Here is a 17465-nt window from a genome sequence, read left to right on the forward strand (position 1 = left end):
ACTAAGGCAGATTTTGGGTGACTTTGGTTTCTTTCTCACGGTCATCCGTAACAGGGGGCCAAGTAGATTGTTTCGGGTTATTTCATCTTTGTGCTTAGATCGGAAGGAGTTCGAGTTGAAGGAAATATTCAGCCTTTATCAGTTACTCGATATTTCTCAGGGCCACTCGAGGAGTCAGAATCGAAATGCATGGCCATGCTCGAATACGAATTCGTTTTATCAGTTAAGTTACTCTCTAGTCGGGGAAACCACTCTAGATACAGATCGATTGTAAAATACGACATTTGCGGATCCGGATCTGCAAATTGTTTTACATTGAGTGGGAGAAATTTTAAATGAATATGAGAATCGGTTATCGCACATACACTTGTACGGACAAGTGGGAGTTTGTTGAGCTGTGTCCTCCGGTTAGTGCGGATAACGTCATTGCACATACACTTGTACGGACAAGTGGGAGCTTGTTAAATTTGGTGTCCTTTACGATTAGTGCAAGGACTTATAAATCTCTAAAAGGATCAAAGGGTATACTTTTGTATTATAATCGGTTGGTCCACGTTTATCAATAACGGTTGGCTTGCTAGATAAGTTTGACGTTATTGTCATACGGATGCGGTGATCAACTGGTCCCTAAAAGTCACACCTATAGGATATGTTTGAGAGATGTGACGGTATGAAAATACAGTCATGTAGATGCCAAATTTGACTAACCAGTTAGTCCGAGTTATTTGACTAATAGTTAGTCAAAATGTGATGTTGAGATATTTTATTTAATACGGATTAAATAATAACGGCTAAGGCGAATTAAGCAATTAATTCGTAAAATTGAATATAAACGATTTATATTTGATTAACGTATATTGAATAAATTAATTATACAATATTGTCTTTGTCGGACATGTATTAACATTTCAACTAATCCGCGTTATTAGTTAATGTTTTAATTACCGATAACCGATGACAATTTATAATTAGAAAACCCGTCGTATACGTTTTAGCAATTTGCGAACCGGACCATGAGCTAAAACTAAAAGGAAGTGGAAGCCCACTTCCCAAGGGGCTCACGGTTTGGCCGGTTGAGAGAGAACAAAAGAGAGGTTCTCCTCTCTTTTGTAACCTAATTCATTTCACACAAAATTTTAGGGTTTTGAGAAAATTGCCTCTCAAAATTCGGATCTCTGATGAGTAGTAATTTGTAGCATTTTACCCCTCATTTATACATTATTCCGACTCAATTTTGCGTGCTTAAACGGTTAAAAAGCTCATTTATTAACTAATTCATAATAATTAAGTGTCTTAGTCATATTTAATATTTAATCGTATTTCTATTATAATATTCGCATTGCTATTTTAATTACTAGTTTATAATAATTCGTCGTATTAATTAAGTTTAATACTTAAGTCGGTTTTTGTATATTAATAATAAAACTATTATTCATTAATGTGATATATAGGTGAAACCGGAAGTAAGGCGGAAATTGAGAGCCAAGACGAGTCAAAGTGGCGGGTCAAAGCTACAAGTCAAAGAGGAGGGAAATGAAGGTCAACGTTTGACCTTTAAATTACCGAAGTCAACACCTATTTCTTCCCTTTTGTGTTCCATCATCGTCCTCCATCTTCCACATCACCATTTCCATTTCACCATTTCACCATAACCAATCAACCATTCATCACCACCATTCATTCATCACCAATTGCTCGCATCTCCTCTGTTCACACCACGGCAGCAACAACATTACCAGCAACTTACCCGCAAACCCGTCATCACTTCATCAAGCCCAGTTCAACCCGACACCATATCATTAATCACCTTTGCTCCCTGCTTCCTTCATATCCCTGCAATTCCAATCAACAATAGCATTTTCAATTAATTCATCACGCACCAACTTCAATTCATCACCATCGAACCCGTCATCACCCTCAATTCACACACAAACCCAACTCCATTATCACCTCCGTTCAACCACGACTCCAGTTCACCATCTCCTCCATTAACAACCACCACGATACCCTCATCAATCGAGCTTCGACATCACCAACAACAATTGAAGCCCGAAAACCCGACTACACCATCATTCTCACGCTCAATTTAAACCGCATATGTGCACTATACCGGTCAACCGGCAGCCGCCCTCAAACCGGCAGGGAATACCTTAACATTTTGGTCCAATTAATTACGCACTCGCTACCGGTCAGAGCCACCGGCAGCCGGCCTACCGGCACGCAACACCCCAAATCCTCATCTCGCATAATCTACTGCTGCTCTCTACCGGTTGCCCGGCAGCCGACAGGCCGGCATAGACTACACCCCATTTAATTCAACCCCTTTCTTCAAGCTACGCGCTGCCGGCACCTCGCACCGACCGCCGGCCAGCCGGCAGGACGCCCCCTTGCTGCGTTTTGCTTTTAATCGTTTTCCCCTTTTCCTTTTTATATATTTGTGTCGTGTGTCTTATGTTTGGGAGATTAGGATTATTAGTATGAGCATTATTATTATATCAATTATTAGAATTATTATATTAATATTATTATTATTAGATTAGTATAAAAGGAAACCACCTTATAGTTTGACACACCACCAATTACACTATCTTACATTAGACTACCAAATAGAATTAGATAGAAAATTAGATTAGTCCATCCTTCTCTCTCAATATTGTAGAACCCTAATATTTACTCTCTCATTTTCATTCAATAAAATTGGCAATCTTTCTTTAATTATTAGTTTAATTCTTCCTTTGTTCATTCAAGTTCCTCATCTCTCATTAGTATACAATTAGTATTTTGGGTTGTATTTGAAGATTAGAAGAAATTCATTCTTCCATTATTATCCAAGATTGCTACTTTCTTCTTTGTTGGTACAATTCTCATCTTTTGTTTGCATTTACTTTCATTTGTTTACATTTCTTATGTTGTTTAATTGTTATTCATCAAAAGTATTAGTCTTTATCATGTTTGCAATGTTTACTTGTTTATTGTTGGAAATTGTTGGTAATTTCTCACCCATGAACATGAGTGAGTAGTCTTATCTAAGGTCATAGGGGGAATTTGGGTAATTAAGGGGATGAATTTGGGTTGTTAACCTTTTGAATTGGGTGATTATGTGGTTTCTACTCTTAATGCATTTGAAGTGTTTGTGGAAATGCCTCAATGAAAATTGGACATTTCATTAACATGTTTGGCTTACCTTGGTGCATTGTGCTATTAGATAGTTTTAGAAGTGCTTATAGATGAGTTTTAATGAAAGTTAGAACATCTCTTTGATGCATTCGATCCGTCTTGGTGCTCATGCTATTGGGTAGTCTCTATGCTTAATTTGTAGCTAGTTCATCTCGATCAAGTGACAACTTATTGAGGAGCTTAAGGTGACTAAGAAACTAGTCTTAAACCCTTGACCACCATTATTACCCTTTTCTTGTTAGACCTTGTTTCTCCCCCTAATTGCCCTTTGTGAACCCAAAGACCTTAGCCTTCCATCAATTGAATACAATCCCTTTTAGTTTAATTTAACTTGTTTGCATCTTAGTTTTAGATAAATCAACATCTTATTTTGTTTGGCTAAACTAAAGACTTAAACAAACCAAGTATCTAACCCCCGCCATCTTCGTGTTCGACACCCGAATAAATACTACTTTTATTTGGTTTTATAAATTGTTTTTGATTGGGAAGTGACGGCAAAATCCCCTATATCAAAATGGCGCCGTTGCCGGGGATGGCGTTAGGTTATGCTTAGTTAGTTAGAGTCTTAGGCTTAGTCTTAGTTACTTGTTGTTTGCTTGTTTGCGTAGTTTGTGTGCTTCTTGTAGAGTGTGTGTGATTTTTGCCTTGCCCTAGTGTGTAAAAGCACTAGGAGTCTTACGGTTTGACAAGTTGTATGCCTAGGAGGAACCACCAAGCTTTACTCTTTGACTCCGATCCCGAAAGGCTTTTTAGAGCCTTAAGGAATAGGACCATTGCAAGGGTTATAACCTCTTCTCAAGCAACCATAAACCAAGCAAATCCACCCGTCCAACCTCTCATTGAAAACACAACTCAACAACAACCAAACAACACCATTGATCACCCCCTAGAAAATCCTTTCTACAATTTCCAACTCCCAAATACTCCACCTCAAACACCACCCCCTCATATACCAAATCTACCACCAATGGCTTTACGTGACCATAACCGTCCTAACCACAATGATGCTTGTGACCCTATCAATTTTGGCACATTGGCCCCAAACAACTTTGAAATGCATCCCGCCCAAGTCGGGTTAATTGAGAAGGACTTGTTCGGGGGTCATATTGAAGAGGATGCCCATGCTCATCTCCGGAAGTTTAAGAGGAAAGTTTCAATGATGAAGAAGAATGGGGTGTCCGAAGACACCTTGAGAATGATGTTGTTCCCGTTTTCATTGACGGGCAAAGCGGACCGATGGTTGAACATCCACCCACCGGATACTTTCACTACTTGGGATGCTTTGGCTAAAGCATTCATGGCCAAGTATTACCCTTCCTCCAAGACCGCGATGCTCCGTAATGAGATCCATACGTTCCAACAAGAGGATGGGGAGTCCTTGGGTGAAGCTTGGGACCGTTATCAAGACTTGATAGCGAGTTGCCCCCACCATGGAATACCGGAATGGTACATCACTCAGACTTTCTTCCAAACTTTGCTACCAAGGACTAAGGAGATGGTAAATGCCTCCGCGGGGGGAGGATTTGATCACTTGAATGATGAAGAGGGCACGGCATTGATCAAGAAAATGGTAGATTCGGAAGCAAACTATGGTTCTAGAGGAAACATGCTAAGAAGGAATGGGAAGTTTCCTAAGGAAAACTCCTCCAACTCCGAGACAAATGCCAAGCTCGACTTACTCACAAAACAATTTGAGAAGTTTCAAAGAAATCAAGTGCACCAAGCCGCAACCTCACATGGGGCACCCATGGAGGAAGTGGCTCAAGTCTCAAGTTGTGAACTTTGTGGAGGAAGTGGTCACACATATGACTTGTGTGCCAACAATTACAACAACTTTGATGGGAACAATGTGCAAGAGGTGAATGCTTTCCAAGCATTTAACAATTTTTCCAACCGTCCACCTAGACCCTCATTCAACAACAACCAAGGATACAACCAAAACTTTGCCAACCAATTTCAAGCATATCAAGATTATAAGGGTAACCAAGGGAACCAAGGTAATCAAAACTTTTACCAAGGAAACCAAGGAAACCAAGCTAACCAAGGGTTTGGCCAAGGATTCAATCAATGGAACAACAACAATGGGTTCAATCAAGGATACAACAATAATCAAAGGTACAACCAAGGGCAAAATCAAGGGTTCAATCAAGGGTACCAAGGGAACAACCAAAATTCCAACTTTAAAGATCAAGGATATAGTTTTTCTCTTCCAATTTCCAACCAACCTTTCAACCAAGAGCCACCACCCCAAGCAAGCAATACCATGGGAGATGATAAATATGAAAACTTGGTGAAGTTGATAGGGGATTTGGCAAGTAATACCCAACAACAAATCAAGAGTCTTGAAGCTAAAATGGCTTCCCAAGCTCTCATGAATTCTCAAAAACCACCGGGTGTATTTCTAAGACAAGGGCAAAATCCAAGAGACCCTATGAAGTCAAAGGAAGTTAATGCTATCATGGTTGGAGTTGAAGAGGAAAGAGAAGAGTCATTTGATTTGCCAAGTCAAGAGGAGTTATCTTACACTACTCCCTTTTCCATGGCTATGGAAACATTCCAAGAAGTTGACCGTGAGCCCGAAAAAGAGAGCATAGAAGACTATGTGCTTGAGCAAATAATGACAATTCATGGTACAAGCTTGGATGTTGAAGTTGACCCGGGTAAGGGAGAGATGATTATGACTTCACCAACCACTATGAGTGAAGAATTTGTGCTTGAAGAAATTGTGAAATCACCAAATGTGATGGTAGAAGTTGAGAAGAGCCCGGAAGAAGAAGAGGTGGTGATGATAGAAGAACACTCTTTGGCCAAGCAAGAAGAAGTCATTTCTAGAAGAGTGGACATTAGTAGACATGAGCTTGATGCCTCAAGTGAAGAGTGCAATGTGGTCAAGTCTAAAGAAATTCCCGTCAAACTTGATGACCCCGGGAGTTTCTCAATTCCATGTACCGTTGGTGACCAAAAGGTGGATAGTGCTTTGTGTGACTTAGGGGCAAGTGTGAGTGTCATACCACTTGCCCTTGTGAAGAGGTTGAATATTTCAAGCTTAGCCCACACTTCCATTACAATCAAACTTGCCGATGGAACAATCAAATCTCCAAATGGGATTCTCAAGGATATCATGGTTCAAGTTGGTAAGCTTTCAATTCCTACCGATTTTGTTGTATTGGACATCCCTATGGGAAGACGCTCTCGTGTCATTCTTGGTAGGCCATTCTTGGCCACGGGAGGAGCCGTCATAGATGTCAAAGAGGGAAAATTGTCATTCAAAGTTGGGAAGGAAAAAGTTGAGTTCAAGCTACCACATGCTTCAAAGAAAACCGTGGTTCAAAACATGTTTGCCGTGGAAACTTTAGAACTCCATGAGAATGACGAAGATGAGAACATGGAATTCTTGATTGCTTGTGAGCCAAAAGTTGATGATGAGCCACCGGATAAGCTCCTTGAAGAAGAAGTGAATGTTAAAGATAAGTGTGGGGAAATGGGCAAGACTTGGGAAACCGAGTTCAATTCTAGCACCAATGCCCCTCCAAAATCAAAACCGGGAATTGAAAAGAAGAAGCCAAAAAGATGGAGGAAGAGATCGAAAGGAAATAGGGTATGTGACCCTAATGTTGGCAAAGAGACTAAGGAAAAGTTTGAAGAAGAAATGAAGCGAAAATGGCAAGAGATTCAAGATGCCATGAGTAAGTTGCATGCTTTGATGATGAAGAACAAGGGTTCATGTGTTGTTGATCCTTGTATTGAAGGTAGAAGGTTAGTGGGATCTCGGGATATTGATCCCGGTTGAATGAAGTCCTTGAATGAAGAGGTTTGGTGGAGTTACTTAAGAACCACCACAATGTATATATTCTCCTTCTCTTTAATTAAGTTTTTTACCGCATTTTGCATTTAGTAACATGATTCGAAAAGGAGCTAATCTAAATTAGCTCTCTTTGCATTCATATAGTGTAGCTTGCATCGTATTTAAATATTGCATATAGGTTAGATCATGCATTGCATGCTTATTTGAAAATCACTAAAAATTTGAAAAATCAAAAATCAACAAAAACATGTATTTCATTTCCGAATTTCCTCCACACATTTATTTCCATTGGAAATATGTAAATAAATAAGTGTGGGGAGGAAATTCCATCATTTTAAAAATACAAAAACATGTTATTTATTTTCAAATATTCAAAAAAAATCCAAAAACATGTTCTTTAATTTCGAAAAAATCAAAAACCACCAAAAATATGTTGTTTATTTTTCCTATTCTCTCCCTATACTTTGTTCCATTGAGGACAATGTAAATTTCAAGTGTGGGGAGGGAAATATCCACTTTATGAATATTGTCTATATTTGTTCATATCATTATATACTTGTAAATTTAAGAAAAAGCAAGAAAATGCCTAAAAATCGAAAATTTTCAAAAATTACAAAAATATTGCATTGTATATATATATGTTTGTCTAACAAGTGGCGCAGGCACATACGGGACATTTGAGGCATTAGGAGACTAGAAGACCGCTCGGTTTAATCTTTCCTATCTCTTTCTCCTTTACTATTCTTTTCCTTTATATTGTTGGATATATGGAGGAGGATGGGCTATGTTGATGAGGATGTTTCATTTTGGAACTTGGTGTGTGTTGCTTACGTGCTGCTAGGTTTAGATAATTGTTGCATGTCTATTTATGTTGCTAGTACTTAGAAATGCATTTCGTATCTTGTGAATATGTGTTTGTTGCTTTATTTACATTTTGCATCAAGTTTGTACATATTTTAAAAAAAAAAGTGGTCTAGGGAGGGATTATGATACCCCAATGATGATTTATGTCTTGACCGTGCCTTCCCCCTCCCCATGGCTCACACCTGTGTCACATGGTTAGCATATGGGAAAAAGGGCATGTCCACCAAGTTTTGGCCGCCTTGTGAGACCGAGAGGACCGTAGGCTAGATCTAGACCTCGACCTAACTACTCAAATGTGAGGATTAGAGCCTCCTAGGGTCGGTGCATTCATACCCGACCCCCACTTAGGATTGTGAGTAGGTCTCCTCGCGAGACGTGTTATGTCTAGACGCATAAGTGTGTCATTCCGTCCTTAGGCCATGATTTGCATTTCATTTTTTGTGCACAAGTTATGAAATGAAATTTGTTTCCACATGCATATGAACCTCACATAGCCAAATTGCCTTGTTTTGTCCCTTCCATTATCTCCCTTTTTGATTCACCCCCTTTGAGCCTCAACCTATTCATTTGGCAAACTCACTAAAATAGCTACATCCCATAACCACCCTTCCTTGATCAAGAATTGGTCGGTTTTGTAGTAGTGTTGTAGGAGGTGATTTGGGTCATAGTGGTGGATAGTATACATATCCACTTGGGTTGGAACTTGGTATGCATTTGGCATTGTATATAATTTAGAGGTTTTGAAAAAGAAATGAAAAACAAAATAGAAAAGTGAAAAAGTTGTGAAAAATTCAAAAAAAGAAAGAGTTGGTTGTTTTGTATATATTTGTGTTAAAACAAGAAAAAGGCAAGCAACACCCCTCCCTCATCATTAAACGGGGTAGAAAGAGCCGTTGCTAAATAAAGGAGCAAATTGATATTTTTCCAAAATGAGTCGGGTTTACACAATTTTTGCATGACTTGGGAAACCGGGTTTTTGTTAGGGTGTAGACGTTAGCATTTGTTGAAATAAGAGGAGTACTTTCAATTTTTTTCCAATTTGAGTTGGGTTTATGCAATTTTTGCATAGTTTTGGTGATCCATGCTATGTTAGGGCATAGACGTGTCTCATGTGTTGCAATAAGGAAATGGATGTGATGTGTCGACAATTCTTGATTTGAACTCCACATGTCCAAACGGTGCTTGCACCAATCCCGTTCCGTCCTACTCCTTAGCCCCATTACAACCCTTATTTCATGGCTTGCGCATTGTTACATTTTGCATCTCATTTGGACATAGGACTGTTTTACACATTAGATTGCGGACACGTTCTCACGAGTCGTAGTAGGAGAGTGTTTGGCTACTTTTTGTACAAAAACACCCATTCTTTAAATGAGTGACGAGTGAAATCCGTGAGGTTGTCGATGGTCTAAGTCCCCTTAGCCATGGGTCTCTTTTGGTTGAATCTTGCGCGTGTCATGTCATTCTTGGAGGACTAGCCTTGCTTCCCCTTTTTCCCGCCTTAGAATGTGTTTCTTTGGCTTTTGTGAACATATTTGGGTTGCTTGTGCCACGTTTAGGGAGTTGGCACCTCGTTGAGGTTTTGAGACGGTTTCACCTAACCTAGACCTTTCAATTTGAAGCAAAACCCCGCTTAGATGAGGAAAGCGGGTGACTTTTTGTGATGCATCTTATGATTGATTACGTGCTTAAATGTTGGATGTGTCAAAAGTTTTCTGCAAGCCCCCACTTGCCTTGCATCGGAATGCATACCTCATTGTGTTTCGGTGTGAGTTGAAGGGACGGAGGAGGCCCGTTAATTGCCTTTCATCGGATATTATTAGTTTATCTAGTCCTTTTATATTACGGGTCTTAGTTTAATTTAATGAGCTTACTCGAGGACGAGTAAGGTTTAAGTGTGGGGAGATTTGATGAGTAGTAATTTGTAGCATTTTACCCCTCATTTATACATTATTCCGACTCAATTTTGCGTGCTTAAACGGTTAAAAAGCTCATTTATTAACTAATTCATAATAATTAAGTGTCTTAGTCATATTTAATATTTAATCGTATTTCTATTATAATATTCGCATTGCTATTTTAATTACTAGTTTATAATAATTCGTCGTATTAATTAAGTTTAATACTTAAGTCGGTTTTTGTATATTAATAATAAAACTATTATTCATTAATGTGATATATAGGTGAAACCGGAAGTAAGGCGGAAATTGAGAGCCAAGACGAGTCAAAGTGGCGGGTCAAAGCTACAAGTCAAAGAGGAGGGAAATGAAGGTCAACGTTTGACCTTTAAATTACCGAAGTCAACACCTATTTCTTCCCTTTTGTGTTCCATCATCGTCCTCCATCTTCCACATCACCATTTCCATTTCACCATTTCACCATAACCAATCAACCATTCATCACCACCATTCATTCATCACCAATTGCTCGCATCTCCTCTGTTCACACCACGGCAGCAACAACATTACCAGCAACTTACCCGCAAACCCGTCATCACTTCATCAAGCCCAGTTCAACCCGACACCATATCATTAATCACCTTTGCTCCCTGCTTCCTTCATATCCCTGCAATTCCAATCAACAATAGCATTTTCAATTAATTCATCACGCACCAACTTCAATTCATCACCATCGAACCCGTCATCACCCTCAATTCACACACAAACCCAACTCCATTATCACCTCCGTTCAACCACGACTCCAGTTCACCATCTCCTCCATTAACAACCACCACGATACCCTCATCAATCGAGCTTCGACATCAACAACAACAATTGAAGCCCGAAAACCCGACTACACCATCATTCTCACGCTCAATTTAAACCGCATATGTGCACTATACCGGTCAACCGGCAGCCGCCCTCAAACCGGCAGGGAATACCTTAACATTTTGGTCCAATTAATTACGCACTCGCTACCGGTCAGAGCCACCGGCAGCCGGCCTACCGGCACGCAACACCCCAAATCCTCATCTCGCATAATCTACTGCTGCTCTCTACCGGTTGCCCGGCAGCCGACAGGCCGGCATAGACTACACCCCATTTAATTCAACCCCTTTCTTCAAGCTACGCGCTGCCGGCACCTCGCACCGACCGCCGGCCGGCCGGCAGGACGCCCCCTTGCTGCGTTTTGCTTTTAATCGTTTTCCCCTTTTCCTTTTTATATATTTGTGTCGTGTGTCTTATGTTTGGGAGATTAGGATTATTAGTATGAGCATTATTATTATATCAATTATTAGAATTATTATATTAATATTATTATTATTAGATTAGTATAAAAGGAAACCACCTTATAGTTTGACACACCACCAATTACACTATCTTACATTAGACTACCAAATAGAATTAGATAGAAAATTAGATTAGTCCATCCTTCTCTCTCAATATCGATATTGTAACCCTAATATTTACTCTCTCATTTTCATTCAATAAAATTGGCAATCTTTCTTTAATTATTAGTTTAATTCTTCCTTTGTTCATTCAAGTTCCTCATCTCTCATTAGTATACAATTAGTATTTTGGGTTGTATTTGAAGATTAGAAGAAATTCATTCTTCCATTATTATCCAAGATTGCTACTTTCTTCTTTGTTGGTACAATTCTCATCTTTTGTTTGCATTTACTTTCATTTGTTTACATTTCTTATGTTGTTTAATTGTTATTCATCAAAAGTATTAGTCTTTATCATGTTTGCAATGTTTACTTGTTTATTGTTGGAAATTGTTGGTAATTTCTCACCCATGAACATGAGTGAGTAGTCTTATCTAAGGTCATAGGGGGAATTTGGGTAATTAAGGGGATGAATTTGGGTTGTTAACCTTTTGAATTGGGTGATTATGTGGTTTCTACTCTTAATGCATTTGAAGTGTTTGTGGAAATGCCTCAATGAAAATTGGACATTTCATTAACATGTTTGGCTTACCTTGGTGCATTGTGCTATTAGATAGTTTTAGAAGTGCTTATAGATGAGTTTTAATGAAAGTTAGAACATCTCTTTGATGCATTCGATCCGTCTTGGTGCTCATGCTATTGGGTAGTCTCTATGCTTAATTTGTAGCTAGTTCATCTCGATCAAGTGACAACTTATTGAGGAGCTTAAGGTGACTAAGAAACTAGTCTTAAACCCTTGACCACCATTATTACCCTTTTCTTGTTAGACCTTGTTTCTCCCCCTAATTGCCCTTTGTGAACCCAAAGACCTTAGCCTTCCATCAATTGAATACAATCCCTTTTAGTTTAATTTAACTTGTTTGCATCTTAGTTTTAGATAAATCAACATCTTATTTTGTTTGGCTAAACTAAAGACTTAAACAAACCAAGTATCTAACCCCCGCCATCTTCGTGTTCGACACCCGAATAAATACTACTTTTATTTGGTTTTATAAATTGTTTTTGATTGGGAAGTGACGGCAAAATCCCCTATATCAATCTCACATCCAACGAAAACTCAAAAAATAATCCTCTCAATATTGCAAGGCAATTAGAGGATTCATTCTAGCACAAGGGCATTTCTCGGACGATCTTGGGTGCATCATTTAGGAGGAGATCTACTTTGATCTCTCATTGCCAATTTGCACTAGGACCGAAGGTTATTCCTTGATCTTTATCGTTTCATTGTTGTTTTCGTTTATGACAATAAATTGCATATAAAATTTGCGTTATAATCCTATAATTAAAGAGTTTTATACGGATATTACCCTTCAATGAATTCACTCGATCGAGCATTTTTCTCAGCAATTTCACTTGATTGAGGACTTTCCTCTACTCGATCGAATTCTTCCAAATCAGCTTTAATTGATCGGCCAACAGTTTCACTCGATCGAGTAATATTCCCAACAATTCTACTCGATCGACCACCGAAAATTAGTCGATCGAGTATTTTCCTCGGATTCAGCATGGTTTCGTCCAATGACGACTGTTCATGGCCTGCAACAGTATTCTCCGGGTCTGATATGTCCTCATCAGTAGACATTTTGGGTCCTTCATAGGAAAGACCGCTTCGCAAATTTATCAGATTAATCGTCTCATGTTGGTTCTTATCGGGTTGAGACGGTAAGTGACTCGGCTTCCTCGAAGATTGGTTAGCAGTGAGTTGAGCTATCTGGGACTCGAGTGACTTGATCGACGCATCTTTTTGTTGTTCACTCCTTTGCAATTGGACAGTCAACGATTGTATCATTGACTTCAACTCAGTCATGTCACTTACCCCACTAGAAGAAGTTCCTTGATTAGGCGGTGGAAAGGACGGAGGCTTTTGAAAACCTTGTTGAGCTTTATGAGGAGGAATATAAGGTTGTTGCTGTTGCGGTGGAGGTGTAGGATTCAACACATTCTGACTAGCCCATCTTAAATTACGATGGACTCCACTCTAATTGTTATAGTAAGAGCATCGTTGCCCATATTGCTGAAAGGCAAGAACTTGCTCCTTCTGAGTTAGACAGTCAACAGCAGTGTGACCGTCATTAATACCGCACCTCTCACATGTAATGATTTCTTATCTAGTCAACAAGTGAACCGTCTATTGATCACCAGCATTCTGCATCTCCAACTTATCGAAACCGGTATTCATGGCTTCAAGCTGAGCCACAACTGCATTATCAACAGAATTAACTGTCCGAATACCATCTCTCGAGTTCCCATACTTAGCACAATAAGTGGCCATCTCCTGTATGATTCCCCATCCCTTGTCATCATCATTATTCTTCTGAAATCGCCCATTTGATGAGGCGTCCAAAATAGCACGGTGGTCGTCATACAACCCATTATAGAACTGGTTGCATAAGAACCACTGATCGAAACCATGATGAGGAAGAGACCGCACCAACTTCTTAAACCAGCACCAAGCTTCATAAAAATTCTCATCTGGTGCCTGCTTGAAACTTGTAATTTTTCCTCTCAGCTGATTAGTTCGTTGTGGAGGAAAGTACCTTTTATAAAAGGCAAGGGCCAGAGTCTCCCCGTTGGTGATCCCGGCTGCCTCTCTATCAAGATCAGTGAGCCACTCTCGGGCTCCATCGGTCAAACAAAAAGGAAATAGGACCTCCTTAATCTTGTCCTAAGTCACTCCCTTAGTAGCGGGAATGGTTAAGCAATAGTTAGTGAAAACTTCCATATGTTTACGCGGATCTTCACCCGCCACACCTCGGAACAGGTTCCGTTCGACCAGATTGATATAGGACGGCCGAATGTCGAATGTATTTCCATCCTCGGTCGAAAGCTTGACACCTTTAGGGATTGAAGCAGCTGTACATGTGGGCTTTGAGTGACTCACAATGTTAGGCATTTTCACTGGACTGGCGGCAGAAATAGAAGTATCTTCTTCACAAGACGGGTCTTATGTAAATAGAAAATGTTCTAGCTCGGGTTCAAAATTACTCAAGGCTTCCTTTTGAATCTTTCTCTGTAGTCTTTGTCTATAATGAAAGGTCCGTTCGGGTTCAGGATCAGCGGGAACTAACTCCGACCTGTTAGACCTGGGCATAAACAACACTGGAGAAAATAAATAAGAACTGTCTCAAGGAATTAAAAATTCCCTGATACCGAGAGACAAACGAAAAAAAACAGACAAATAGGCTAATTGCCTCCCCGGCAACGGCGCCAAAATTTGATACGGTCGTCAGGTACCAAAAATAATTACCTAAATACAACTAACAGAAGCTAGCGGTAAGTAAGGTCGATCTCCACAGGGAGGCTAAGTATCTATCTGCTAAGTACGTATGTCGGATCACAATTGGGGGTTTTAAATTTGTTTTCTATACTTCTGAAGATATAAGGCAAGAGAAGTAAAGATAAGAGCAATAAAGGTAAGAAAAAGCTAAGTTGTGATCAGATAAGGAGAAATATGTCAGGATTTCGGTTCACCATGGCAGGTCACTAACTCAGTCATAAACAGTCTAGACAATCTACTGTGAGAAGGGCAAGGAAAAGGTCCTTCCGGTCCGCTATCCACCCTAGATTACAACTAACTGAACTTCCGTCCTCATTAGGGTAGTCTATTGTTCATAGCAGGTCTGTTCACTCCAATATTCCGATCTAGGAACGAATTTAACCAGATTAAAGTTATTTAGAAGCGTGCACTCAACTAAACGTATTACAGTTATATTACTATGGTCACAGGTTCTCACAATCAATCGTCTAGCCTATGTACAACATCGTCACTTTACTACCATGGCTCCCCTAATCCTAACATAGAAGGGTTTAGCTACTCATGCTATCAGATTTAACAATAATAGCCATGAATATGCTAAGAGACATGATAAAGAGAGTAAGTCCTGTTCTTTTGGACTTAAAGTCACTTAATGTAAGTTTACTTCAGATCCTACAAGTTCAGTTCAGTTCAGATTAGATCCTATAAGATCAATTCAGATCCTATAAGTTCAATTCAGCTCAGATCTTATAAGTTCAGTTCAGTTCAGATTCTATAAGTTCAGATCAGTTCAGTTCAGATCATATAAGTTCAGTTCAGACCCTATAAGTTCAGATCCAATAAATTCACTTTAGAAAAGTTATATAGAGAGTATTATTTTTAAACCGATGCAAAACAATTTGACATTATTAATTATTCAATACATATATACATTATTATTTTTAAAACAAAATTATCACTCTTCTCATTATTTTTTATCGTAATGTAACCGTAGTATAATGTATGAACAAACTAATATATATATAAAGCAGAAAAATGCTATTATCTTACCTTATGTTTTAGAGTATATTTTCTTATCAGTGTTCTCTCTTGGCTGCCCACTAATTTCTTGTAAATTTTTTGTTTAATCTCAATAAAAGTTTGCGGTTGTTTTATAATAATAATAATAATAATAATAATAGTAATAATAGTAATAATAATAATAATAATAATAATAATAATAATAATAATAATAATAATAATAATAATAATAATAATAATAATAATAATAATAATTAATAATAATAATAATAATAATAATAATAATATTTAAGTTAAATTAATTTAAGTTAATTTAAATTCGGATCGTGTAAGTTGATTCGAGATCCCGTAAGTTGATTCGATTCCTATAAGTTGATTCGATTCGAGATCCTATAAGTTGATTCGAGATCCAATAAGTTCAGTTCATATAAGATCCTATAAGTTCAGTTCAGTTCAGATCCTATAACTTCAGTTCAGTTCAGTTCAGATCCTATAGTTTCAGTTCAATTCAGATCAGATCTGTTTCAGTCCAAAAGAACAGGGCCTAAAAGAATGAGTTGTATACTAGAAATAACAACAATGGCAATTAAAAGACAACAAAATAAAGAAGAACAATAATTAAAGCAAGCAAAAGATTAGATTATGGTTAAGAGAAAGAGAGATTACAAAAGAGCGAATCCGGCGTAAGAACAAGTAGCAGCAATGATTAAGAGTAAAGTTTCAGATCTAAAGTATAATTAAGAGAGTCAAAAGAAGTGTAAAACGTAATTATGACCTAATGACGACTTCCCTTATATAGGTGTAGACACCTCAAAATGTCTACCTAACTTTACGGGTACCCGATGATGAGGCTCAAATTTAATGACTAAATGAAAAATGACAATGTTATAATTATCGGCTCTTTACGCTTATTTCCCCATAAATTACTCAAAATGACATAAAACCATCTTAAAGCCTTCCATTAAATTTAATTTCACTTTGACAATTATATTTTCAAGCTATAGAGTAATGGTCGTCAAATGGTATATTATCTGCCTAAAATGGACCCAAGTGATATTATAGTGGTCGTAAATATAATTGTTAACTCGGATTTATATATTAATTAATAATAAAAATTGGTCCAAGAAGTTAAGGCAAACCACCGTATTATCATATATTGCGTAACTAAAGCCCACTTAATGACACTGTCATTAGCAAGCACGTGAGAATCAACCAGCATACTATTTAAACCTACTAAAAATTTGATTCCTTATCATATTGGAGGAATAGTGTGAATTGGGCAATAGAATTTGCATGCGAGAAAAATAAGAATGCAAGGAGTACGTATAAACCGAAAGAAGGGATTGATATTCACAAACTAAATTCTATCATTCCCAAATTCTATTTCCTTACCAACTCCATTCATCCAAGTTAATAAAAATACCACTGCCAATACACGGTAAAAGGGAACAGGCGGACATAAAATAAATCGTCTGAGGGAACACACAATTCCACGGAAGGAGGACATTCATGCACAAATACCGTCACATATCAAAAACCAAATTCAATACCTTTACAAATCAAACCGTCTCAAATATAAACTATCTCAATTTCAAATCAACTCATTTACATTAAGTTGTCCCAGTTCCATATAAGCGCATAAGAGCCGTTAATTTATGACAAAGTCAAAATTCATTAATAGTCAACATCCACATAGGCCTGAGGGTACCAAATCAATTAAGTTTTCTTTACTCTTTTATTTCATCTTTTATTTATTTTCTCTATTTTATTGTCTTTTTTGTATAATTGTACCTAAACTAACCTCGTCACTTGTCTTGTAAATAATGTTATAAATTTATTGTTTCTAACTTTCTTTTGTTTGCCTTTTTATCGTCAAATATATAATATTACAAATAAATAGTAGAGGTCGTTAGTTTGATGGGCGGTCCGGGTGCCTAACCTTCCCTGACCGTACC

General features: G+C 38.1%; 1 non-coding gene across 1 annotated transcript; it reads right to left on the reverse strand.

Annotated features, from left to right (window-relative positions):
• Positions 1–4507: 4507 nt before the first annotated feature.
• LOC141619746 (small nucleolar RNA R71) lies at positions 4508–4614 on the reverse strand. The gene has a single exon (XR_012531797.1). It is a non-coding gene; the product is annotated as a small nucleolar RNA R71 (small nucleolar RNA).
• Positions 4615–17465: the final 12851 nt, after the last annotated feature.

Source organism: Silene latifolia, chromosome 1 (assembly GCF_048544455.1).
Source record: "Silene latifolia isolate original U9 population chromosome 1, ASM4854445v1, whole genome shotgun sequence".
NCBI lineage: Eukaryota > Viridiplantae > Streptophyta > Magnoliopsida > Caryophyllales > Caryophyllaceae > Silene > Silene latifolia.